Raw genomic sequence first — 10,363 nt, 5'->3', positions numbered from 1 at the left:
AATCAGTCATGAGTAAAGGTGAGGTCAAGTCTCGGATGTACACAGAGTGTCTGCAGGCAGTGCGAGGTGGGGCTGCCTTGGGGAGCAGAGAGTTCAGTCAACAGCAAGTATTGTTGATGGGATCTCCTTAAGCTTGTATTTATCCTGCAATTAGCTGGAAATGTGATGCTCTGTGGGCCAGATCATGTGAGACAAAGCATTACAAACACTGTGGAAATATGTTCAAAGGAATGTGTTTATCAAATTTTAAAAAATCAAAACATTTTGAACTTCTGCCTTAGTCCATCAATATCTGATGCTCCAATCTCTATTCTCCAACTATATAGCTCGTTTTGTGTTGTATTAGTTGATCTTATTAGGGAAATATATCACAAAAAAGTCAGATTGTAAACTACAAGAATGGTCTTATTCATCTTTAGATTCCAAGCAATTGGCAATGTACGTTAACTGAATGAATGATGAATGAATTGAAATGAAGCTGTTTTTCTTTCATAACACCTCTACCAGAAAACCCTTCAGTGTCTGATTGTTTTACATTGCTGCCTTACCCTACAGATGCATCCTGCATCCCACAAGCCCTCTCCTGCTGTGTTCCTCCTCCTCCATGTTCCAACATGTTGGATTCACTTGATGTTTGAGTCTTAAATTCTAAAAGTCTGGTTATTGCTCACCCTGCCAGGGAAGCCTGTTGAAAGTGCTACTCACAAGGGTTTTGCAGAGTTACAGGATTCTGGACCTGCAATTTTCCCAGCAGAATTTCTGTAACCATGGCAACTATGCAATTACTAATGCCATTGACCACAACGACACTGTTCTTGGTCCTTTACTCTCTGACTGGCATTGCGCCGAACACTTGATGTATATTTTCTCATTTAATTTTTCAGCCACTCTGTGAGCAAAGTGTTATCATTGTCCCTATTTTCCAGAAAAGGAAACCAAGACTCAGAGAGGTTTGTTGACTTGCCCAAGGTCAAAAGGTTAGTCAGAGAAAGGGGAGAAGAGGTTAGTGAAATGGTAGCACAAACCTTGGGATCCAAGTCTGGGTGACTGTAGGGCTCAGGTCTCCAACAGCTGCATTAAATTCTGTCCCAGAGTCACAAGCATTCACAGTTACTGAGAGTTGAGTATGTCCAGGCAGGGTGCTCAGCATTTAGCGTATGTATCTCATTTAACCTTCCACAGAACTACAACTGGAGGGAGGGACTGAATTGTCATGCAGAAAGCAGCCAAAGGATGCCAGAGAAATGGAGACTAGTGTCAGGTATGAGGAGACTTCCTGGCCGACAGAAGAAAATGCGACCACATGGCGGGGAGGGAGTGGAGTAGGCTGGGATGTGAGACACAAATGAGTAAATGAGTGAATAGTTTGGGATGATGGTGGAGAAGCCTCCAAGAGTATTGGAGCCCACCTTCATGTGTTAACTAGGGGCAAATGGAAGCAAGTTGGATCCATTCAAAGGGCGGGGCTGCAGCATCTTTGACAAGAACATCCAACTGGTTCCAGCCCTCATGCTCTCTCCTTTCAAGGACTGGCTGGATGCCACCCACTTTCACAGTGGGCTCCTCACTTCACAGACTATACAGAGGAGGGGTGTCAGGGTAGAGCAGATACAACACTGATTTGGAGTCCAGAGATCCTAAATTCTTTTCCTCTTCAGTCTCCTATCAAATGTGGTATGTTTAGGCACTAATTTAACCTCTCTGAACTCTGGTTTCTCAGTGGAGAAAATGATGCCTACACCACAGGGTACTTGAGTGACTGGATGAGGTACCATATGGGCAGCATTTAGCCCAAAGATGCAAGAGATGGAGTTTCCATCTCTGGGTCAGGAAGATCCCCTGGAGTAGGAAATGGCAACCCACTCCAGTATTCTTGCCTGGAGATTTCCATGGAAAGAGGAGCCTGGTAGACTATAGTTCATGGGTCACAAAGAGTCAGACGTGACTGATTGACTGAGTGCGCATACACATGCACTTAGAAGCAATTCAGTAAATATTATCCTCCTCCTCCACAGGCTTCCCTGATAGCTCAATCGGTGAAGAATCTGCCTGCAATGCAGGAAATCCCAGTTCGAATCTGGTTTGGGAAGATCCACTGGAGAAGGGATGGGCTACCCACTCCAGAATTCTTAGGCTTCCCTTATGGCTCAGCTGGTAAAGAATCTGCCTGTAATGCGGGAGACCTGGGTTCAATCCCTGGGTTGGAGAAGGGAAAGGCTACCCACTCCAGTATTCTGATCTGGAGAATTCTATGGACTGTATTGGCCACGGGGTTGCAAACAGTTGGACACATTTGAGCGACTTTCACTTTCACTTCACTCCTTCTCCATCTGTCCTTCTACAACCCCCTCTTTCTTTCTATCCTTCCGTTGCTTCATACAATTGAGTCTATGTCTCCAACTAAGTTGTAAATTCCTTTAGGACAAGGACTAAGTCTTTTGTTGTCTTGTGTTTTTTTTTTTTCATTCATTCATTCATTCATGCAACAGATACTCTATGTGAAGCACAGTTTACCTAGAGTTGATATTATGGATTTGATCACTTTTTTAAAGTAATTAATAGTATACAATCAATTTCTTGTTCTTAATATATATATTTTATAGAAGTATAGTTGACTTACAATGTTTCAGGTGCACAGAAGAAATGTGATTCAATGGTACATGTACACATATATTATTTTTCAGGTTATTTTCCATTAAAGGTTTACAGTATAGCACAGGGAAGTATAGTCAATATCTTGTACATGATCAATTTTTTTACAGAAGATCCTTCACTAAAATGTGAGGCTATGTTAACCTCAGTTTATACAACATAAAAATGTTACTTGGGACAGGCTTCTGAGTATGTGACATTGTCAAACATTGAATCAGCACACTGAATACTTGAAAGAAACTATTCCCAGAAGATGTCTCATTTCCCTCAGTTACTGAACACATTGCCTTAACCTCCACCCTTGACATCAATCACCCATGCCTTTTACACATTTTGGAGGCATAAATAGCTTAATCAGTGTCATACATCAACTTGTCAAGTTTTTAAATTAAAATTTTTTCCAATTTATAAGAGGAGTTCATGTTTTCACTTATAAAAATATTTTAATAACAATGAGAAAAAAGAAGACACATTTAAAACATTTTTAATCATTCCATGTAGAGGTACTGATTATTAACACTTTGATATAAATCCTTCTAGATTTTTGAAATGTGTGTGGGATTATATTACATATACCTAAAATAGGATTATACTACATAATATTTGTTTGTCTTTCATCACTTTAATTTCCACTTTGGATTCCACCAATCTTGATTTGTTTATCAAAAAGAAGATGAAAGAAGGATTTTCACATAAATATGAAGTCAAGCACGGCAGTGTTTATGTTACTTGAGTTCTCGGCTAACGCTTCTGTCAGCAAGAGTCTGTCCTCACGTAGAGAGAGGAAGGTATGTGTGTGTTTGGGTGTGTGTGTGACCCCAATGCCCCCCGCAGGTGTGGGTCCCACTGCAAATACTATTTCTTTTACATCCTAGTACATTCTGACTTTTTTTCACCCTCTCGCCCCCATTGTTGTCACTTATTTCTCTCTTGGCCTGTTAAGACCAAGAGACATTACAAGGACATTAACAGCGTCACCTGAAAAAGAGGTCAAGTCCTTCGAGATCCCTGTTCTCCAAACGTACTGCCGGCAGCCTTCAGCTGACATACACCACATGTGGCTCCGGTGGGGTGGATGGCGTACTGTGTAAGAAAGGAGCCAAGGCAAGGACACTCAGTTCTGTCTATAATCAAATCCCATTAAATCACGAATTCTTCGATTCAAAAGTTTGAATAGGTTGGTACTTTAAAAAGAGCTCCAGCTGGTTAAATTTAGAATCTGAAAAAAAAAAAATTCCTGTCTAACAATATGTTCTGGCTCGGGGCCCACCACATCCTTTAGATGGGGCGGCTGGATGAGTTTTCATTCTTTCTGGGCTGCTGTTGCATGTTGACTCGGAGGCAGGCCACAAGCATCTTCACTTGAGTTGGCCTGGAGAAGATGGGGCCACTTAATGAGAAGAGCAGCTTCCTGTGTATCTCTGGCTGTTAAAGCAGCCTCGTGCTTGCTGATAGATTTTCAGAGGTGGATTGTGCAAGAAATAGTGCTATTTTTGTAAATGGTTTGGCCTCTTCAGTCATTAGCCTGGCATTTCTCCCCATGGCCCTACCGCATCCATCCACCCCTTCTTTCATTTGTAAACTGTTTGCGAAAGAAAGTCCACAGAAATGTCCATGCTCCCGGCATCTCGTATTAATGTCAACAAGAAATTTCTTTTACTTATGTTTATCAACTCTACTAATATAGACATTTTCAGACTCTTAGCAATATCTTCCTAATTCTTCCTAGTCTCTTAATTTAGCAGAGCATGTGCCCGGTTCCAGACCCTTTAATTGCTTGATTCTATCAAAATCTAAGTCAGCAAATATTTCAGAAGTGCTTTCTGTGGCCAGGGCCCTCTGCCAGGTACCTGGGTGATGGAGAGTAGAAGAAACTGTCAGTTCCAGGGATTCACAAGCTGACCACACCAAGCCCTTCCCGAAGCTCTCTAGGCTGAATTAGCTAGCTTCCCCTTCTACACCTACACCAAGATCACAGTCCCTCCCGATCATCCACTATGACTGGGCACTGCGGGAATTTGCACATAGTAATCTTGTCTTCCAACATCCTTGGGGTGTAAACATTATCAATCTCATTTCATTGATGAGTAGACTGGGGCCCAGGGAGTGAGAAATGTAACTTAGGTAGCACAGTTAATAGGTGGCAGAGCCAGATCAAACACAAGTAAACTGAACCCAAGGTCGAAGCTCTTTACCACAATACTATAGCACCTGGGACAGCCTAAAAAGGAAGTAAGATTGTTTTTCTTAGATTCTCCCTGCTGCCTCACCCCAGGGATTTTACTCAGCCTCAGAGATCAGCTAGCCATTGGGACAGTCTATGCTATATGCTGGGGGAAGGAAGGTCTTGTCCTCTAAAAGTCTTGCCTAGCCTGGCTGCTGCGGGATTTTCCAGGCTTGAGCTGTGAAAGAAACTTTACACACACACACACACACACACACACACACAGGCACACACCTCTGGCTTCCAACCATGGAAGGCTGTGGATCTGCCTGACCCTTGAGGACTGTCCCTTCACAGAGGTACCTGCCCCAGGTAGCTTGGTTCCTTAGGAAATCTGGGCCTCTTCAGAAGGGCCCAACAACCCCTTTGTTGTTCAGCAGAGGTTGGGAGGACACAAAACACAACTAGGCCATCCAGGCTGGAATGTTCTGGAAGGTAGGAATTGGTGGAGGAGGAAAGGGAGAAGTGTTTAACTTTCCACATTATGTATATTTGTGTCATCTGAATTTTTTTAATTGAAATATAATTGATTTACAATATTGCATTGTTTAGGTGTAGGAAAGTGATTCAGTTATTTTTCCAGATTATTTTCCACTATAGGTTATTACAAGACGTAGAGCATGGGTCTCTGTGCTGCACAGTAGATCCTTGTTGCTTATCTATTTTATGTATAGTAGTTTGTATCAATATTTGTTAACTCCTGACTCCTAATCGATCCCTCCCCACTTTTCCCTATGGTAATCATAAGCTTGTTTTCTATGTCTGTGAGTCTGTTTCTATTTTGTATATAGATTCATTTGTATTATTTTTTAGACTCCACGTATAAGTGGTATTATGTGATATTTGTCTTTCTCTGTCTGACTCACGTCACTCAGTAGGGTAAATTTTAAGTCCATTCATGTTGCTGCAAATGGAAGTGTTTCATGCTTTTGGCGCTTTCACTTTTCGCTTTCATGCATTGGAGAAGGAAATGGCAACCCACTCCAGTGTTCTTGCCTGGAGAATCCCAGGGACGGGGGAGCCTGGTGGGCTGCCGTCTATGGGGTCGCACAGAGTCGGACACGACTGAAGCGACTTAGCAGTAGCAGCAATAGTCCAGTGTGTGTGTGTGTGTGTGTGTGTGTGTGTGTGTGTGTCTGTACCACATCTTCTTAAACCAATCATCTCTTGAAGGGCACTTGGGTTGTTTCCATGTTTGGGTTAGTATAAATAGAGCCACTACCAACATTGAGTGCATGTATCTTTTCAAATTAGAGTTTTCACCTTTTCAGAATATATTCCCAGGTGTGGGATAGCTGGATCATTGTTGTTCAGTCACTCAGTCCAACTCTTCATGATCCTATGGACGGCAGCATGGGAGGCTTCCCTGTCCTTCACTATCTTTTGAACTTTGCTCAAACTCATGTCCATTGAGTCAATGATGCCATCCAATCATCTCATCTTCTGCCACCCCCTTCTTCTCCTGCCCTCAGTCTTTCCCAGAATCAGGGTCTTTCCCAATGAGTCAGCTCTTTGTATCAGGTGGCCAAAGTATTGCAGTCTCAGCTTCAGCATCAGTCCTTCCAATGACTATTTACGGTTGATTTCCTTTAGGATTGACTGGTTTGATCTCCTTGCAGTCCAAGGGACTCTCAAGAGTCTCCTCCATCACCACAGTTCAAAAGCATCAATTCTTTGGCACTCAGCCTTCTTTAAAGTCCAACTCTTATATCCGTGCATGACTACAAAAAAAAACCGTAGCTTTGACTATCTGGACCTTTGTTGGCAAAGGATCCAACAGCTGGATCATATGGTAGTTCTATTTTTAGTATTTTAAGGAACTTCCATACTGTTCTCAATAGTGGCTACACCAATTTACATTCCCATTAACAGTGTAGTAGGGTCTTTACTCAATACCTTCTCTAGCATTTATTTATAGAGCTGTTTTTTTTAATGGTGGTCATTCTGACCCATGTGAGGTGATCCCTCACTGTGGCTTTCATTTGCATTTCTCTAATAATTAGTGATGTATCATTTGAATTTTAACAACAAAATATTACATCTGTAGTATGTGGGGAGTGATTTAATGAATTAATTACAGACCCAGGGCCAAATCAAAATGCATAGGTTCAAATCCAAGGCCCACCACTTGTGCCAGTTACTTAAACTTGCTGCAACCTCAGTTATCTGGATCTGTAAGTATAGTAACAACACCTGCCTCATAAGATGGTTGTGAGGTTTAAATGTAATAAGGAATGTAAGACTTTAGGGAACTTTAGGCACAAAGAACATACTTAACCAACTTTACTATTTATTATTATTGTTGCTGTTGGTGCTGTTTGAAAACAATAACATTTAATGAAACTTGGGGATTTCAAAGCAGGGAGGCAGCCTGCTGCTTCCCCAGCCATGGGAGCCCTGGGAGGCCAGCTGGGGGTGAAGGATGCAGAGAAATTAAAACCAATGGTCCCCATTCTGCCCCCGCATCCTTTGACTTTTTCTCAGTCTCTTCTCATTTTCCTGAAACCTCTACCACCTGGGTAATGGGACAGTGAAAGAAACAGAGGAGGGAAGAGGGATGGGGACCCAAACTGAAAGGAGGGATGTTCATGGAAACGGGCTGTGTGGGTTGAATCTGCAAATCTAAGAGGTTTTATTTTTTATGAATTCTGTGAAAGCTCCAAAGTCAGTTTGTCATGAGGTTGCTGGGTGCGCCGTTAGAAGAAGGTTTTCCTGACGCCGCTATGATCTGGAGTGCGTGCAGCCGTGTCAGGAGAACTGACCATGGGAGTTGGCCCATCACTCACCCCCATGGCTGGACCAAAAGGCCTTTTTTTCCAGTACTTCCTCTTTCATAGGGAACTACAGAGAGGAAAATCAAATAAGATCGTTGCCTTTCAAAATTTGCTCAGCAGTGATAAAAATAAACTTCAAATGTCCACATATTTGATCAATTTGCTTTTATCCTTTAATCGAATAAGCCCTGCAATCAGAAAGAAAAACATTTCGCTAAGCATTTCATTTCTCCAGTGATTCATCTAGCCATGGTCGCAAAGCTGACATGATGGGAATGAGGCATTTAATGCTGAAATAATTTCTATGACCACATCACAAGAGGCTGGAATGGCTTTTAAGGTACATCATATTTTAATCACAAGCACACATAAAGCATCCATTGCTTGAAAACTTCAGAGAAGTTTGAATTGGAATGCCAGAATCATAATACCACTATCAAGAAAAGAAAGACTGGATTTTTTTTCAGTCCTTAACTCCCCTATGTTGTCAGTTAGTTTGATAAACTTAGAAGCATTTTAGTAAGAAAGTAACAAAAAGTACATGAATTTGAGCAAACTCCAGGAGACAGTGAAGGACAGAGGAGCCTGGTGTGCTGCATGGGGTTGAAGAGAGTCAGACACGACTTAGTGACTGAACAACAAAAGCATACACAAAAAGAGATATACATACACAAAAATAGCTGACCTCACCGTCTTAGGTTACTCACCAGGTGGAGGGAGAGTCTCCTTTGAAAGATCAGAAAGATTTCCAGCAGCCGGGACATCTGCAGCATTTCCAAGGACTGTGCTTCTAGCCAGTCTCCCACTGGTCTGTTCCAGACTCAATATCTCTGTCCTCCAAGGAGGGAGGAAAGTTAAACCATTCCTGTGGTCGCTAATGCTAAGGCTCAAGTCACCCTCTCTCCAGTCTGTTGCCATTTAGGTCCAGGGAAACAGCAGGGAAAAGGCAAAGAGAAGTGGTTCAGGAAAGAAAGAAAGCAGACAAAAGTAAATGAGGAGGGGGCGGGGGTGGCTAGGAGGGTTTTCAAGGAGGCAGGATGATGTAGTGGGAAAAAATGAGCTTTGGAGCCAGCAAACCTGGGTTCAAATACTAGATCTGTCATTTTTTCAGCATGATCTTGGACCAATGACTTAACCTGTCTGAGCTTTATCTTCTCAAAACAAGGGGAAATAGCTGGTGTATTCAGTTATCATGAGAATGAATTAGATTTATGTAAAGGTTTTAGGTCAGTGCCTGAAATATAATAGGTACATGATAAATATTCATTTTCATATTTCCTCTTGTCCTCCAGCTTCTTCAAAGATGAGAAAATAAAATAAAATAGAGAGTGTTGCTCAATTCAAATCTTGTCCCTCGATTCTGAAATCCCTCCATGTTGCACCATGTCCTACACGAATAAAGCCCTAGCTTCCAGGCAGAGCATCTCAGTTCTGCATGATCCAGCCCCAGGTTGGCATCATTTGCCATCTCTCCTGTCACATGCATCTGTGTACCTTCCATCCCATCCCTTCCAGACCATTCCACACTCTCATTTTGCCACTTTTTTTTTTTTTTACTTGTGTTACTCTCAGCTTGGGATTTCTGTCTCTCCTTATTTGTTCATGGAAATCCTAAAATTCTTCTCACTTATTGGGCAACTACAGTGTATCAGATGTTCTGCTGGGGGGGCAGAAACTCAAAGAGAAAGATGACTGGCTGTGATTTGAGTGGAGTGGCTGGGGTGAAGGCAGAGGAGATACACTGTCCAACCAAGGCTTGAATACAAGCAAGGGAACCATGAATTTTCCTGGGAAAGATGAGCATGAAGAACAGATAGAGGAAGGAGGCAGCCACTGAACTGGGTTCTGAAAGTTATGTAGGAGTGTTTTGAAAAGGAAGAAGGAAGAGGGGCTGTGGTAGCAAAAGCAATGAAATAGACACCTTTCTGAGGGAGTAGGAATCCTAATCAGACCCTGCTGCTGCTGCTGCTGCTGCTGCTGCTAAGTCACTTCAGTCGTGTTCGACTCTGTGCAGCCCCATAGACGGCAGCCCACCAGGCTCCCCCATCCCTGGGATTCTCCAGGCAAGAACACTGGAGTGGGTTGCCATTTCCTTCTCCAATGCATGAAAGTGAAAAGTGAAAGTGAAGTCGCTCAGTCATGTCCAACTCTTCGCGACCCCATGGACTGCAGCCCACCAGGCTCCTCCATCCATGGGATTTTCCAGGAGAGAGTACTGGAGTGGGGTGCCATTGCCTTCTGCGAATCAGACCCTAGAGGACACTAAAACCGGGCGGTACAGGGCAGGTAACAACTCCAAGGTACGGATCACACACACCACTCCCTGGCTGGGCGTTCTAGGCAATTCTCTCACCTCTCTAACTTCAGTTTCCTTGTCTGTAAAGTATGGTATAACTAGCCAGATGTGTGGAGATAAAAGCAGGTGATCTGTGTAATATTCTCACAGAAAATTTGGCAACATAGCAAGCGCTGAGCAAACATTACTGGTTCTTACTTCTGTTTAAGTCTAGCATAAATGTCAGCCCCTAGTCAGCTTTTCATAACCCTCTGAGTCAACTCCATCTCCTTTGTCCTCCGTGCTTTCACAGTGCTTTTATCAACCTCTAGTTCATGGCCTTTCACATGACCCTGAATTTGTTTCTCTGCTTCTGTCTCTGGCAGAGGGAACTATAGCACCAAGCACGGTTCCCTGGACGTGGTGATTCAACACTGA

General features: G+C 42.8%; 1 long non-coding RNA gene across 1 annotated transcript; it reads right to left on the bottom strand.

The window, feature by feature from the left end:
- Window positions 1-2,611: 2,611 nt before the first annotated feature.
- LOC138987806 (uncharacterized) lies at window positions 2,612-8,846 on the bottom strand. The gene is made up of 3 exons (XR_011464098.1): window positions 8,358-8,846; window positions 6,140-7,838; window positions 2,612-4,502 (listed from the first exon to the last, which is right to left on the bottom strand). It is a non-coding gene; the product is annotated as an uncharacterized lncRNA (long non-coding RNA).
- Between the last annotated feature and the right edge of the window lie 1,517 nt (window positions 8,847-10,363).

The sequence above is a fragment of the Bos mutus genome, chromosome 5, assembly GCF_027580195.1.
Source record: "Bos mutus isolate GX-2022 chromosome 5, NWIPB_WYAK_1.1, whole genome shotgun sequence".
In the NCBI taxonomy this organism is placed as follows: Eukaryota; Metazoa; Chordata; class Mammalia; order Artiodactyla; family Bovidae; genus Bos; species Bos mutus.
The sequence above is the reverse complement of the archived record's forward strand: the minus strand, read 5'-3'. Positions and strand labels throughout refer to the sequence as shown.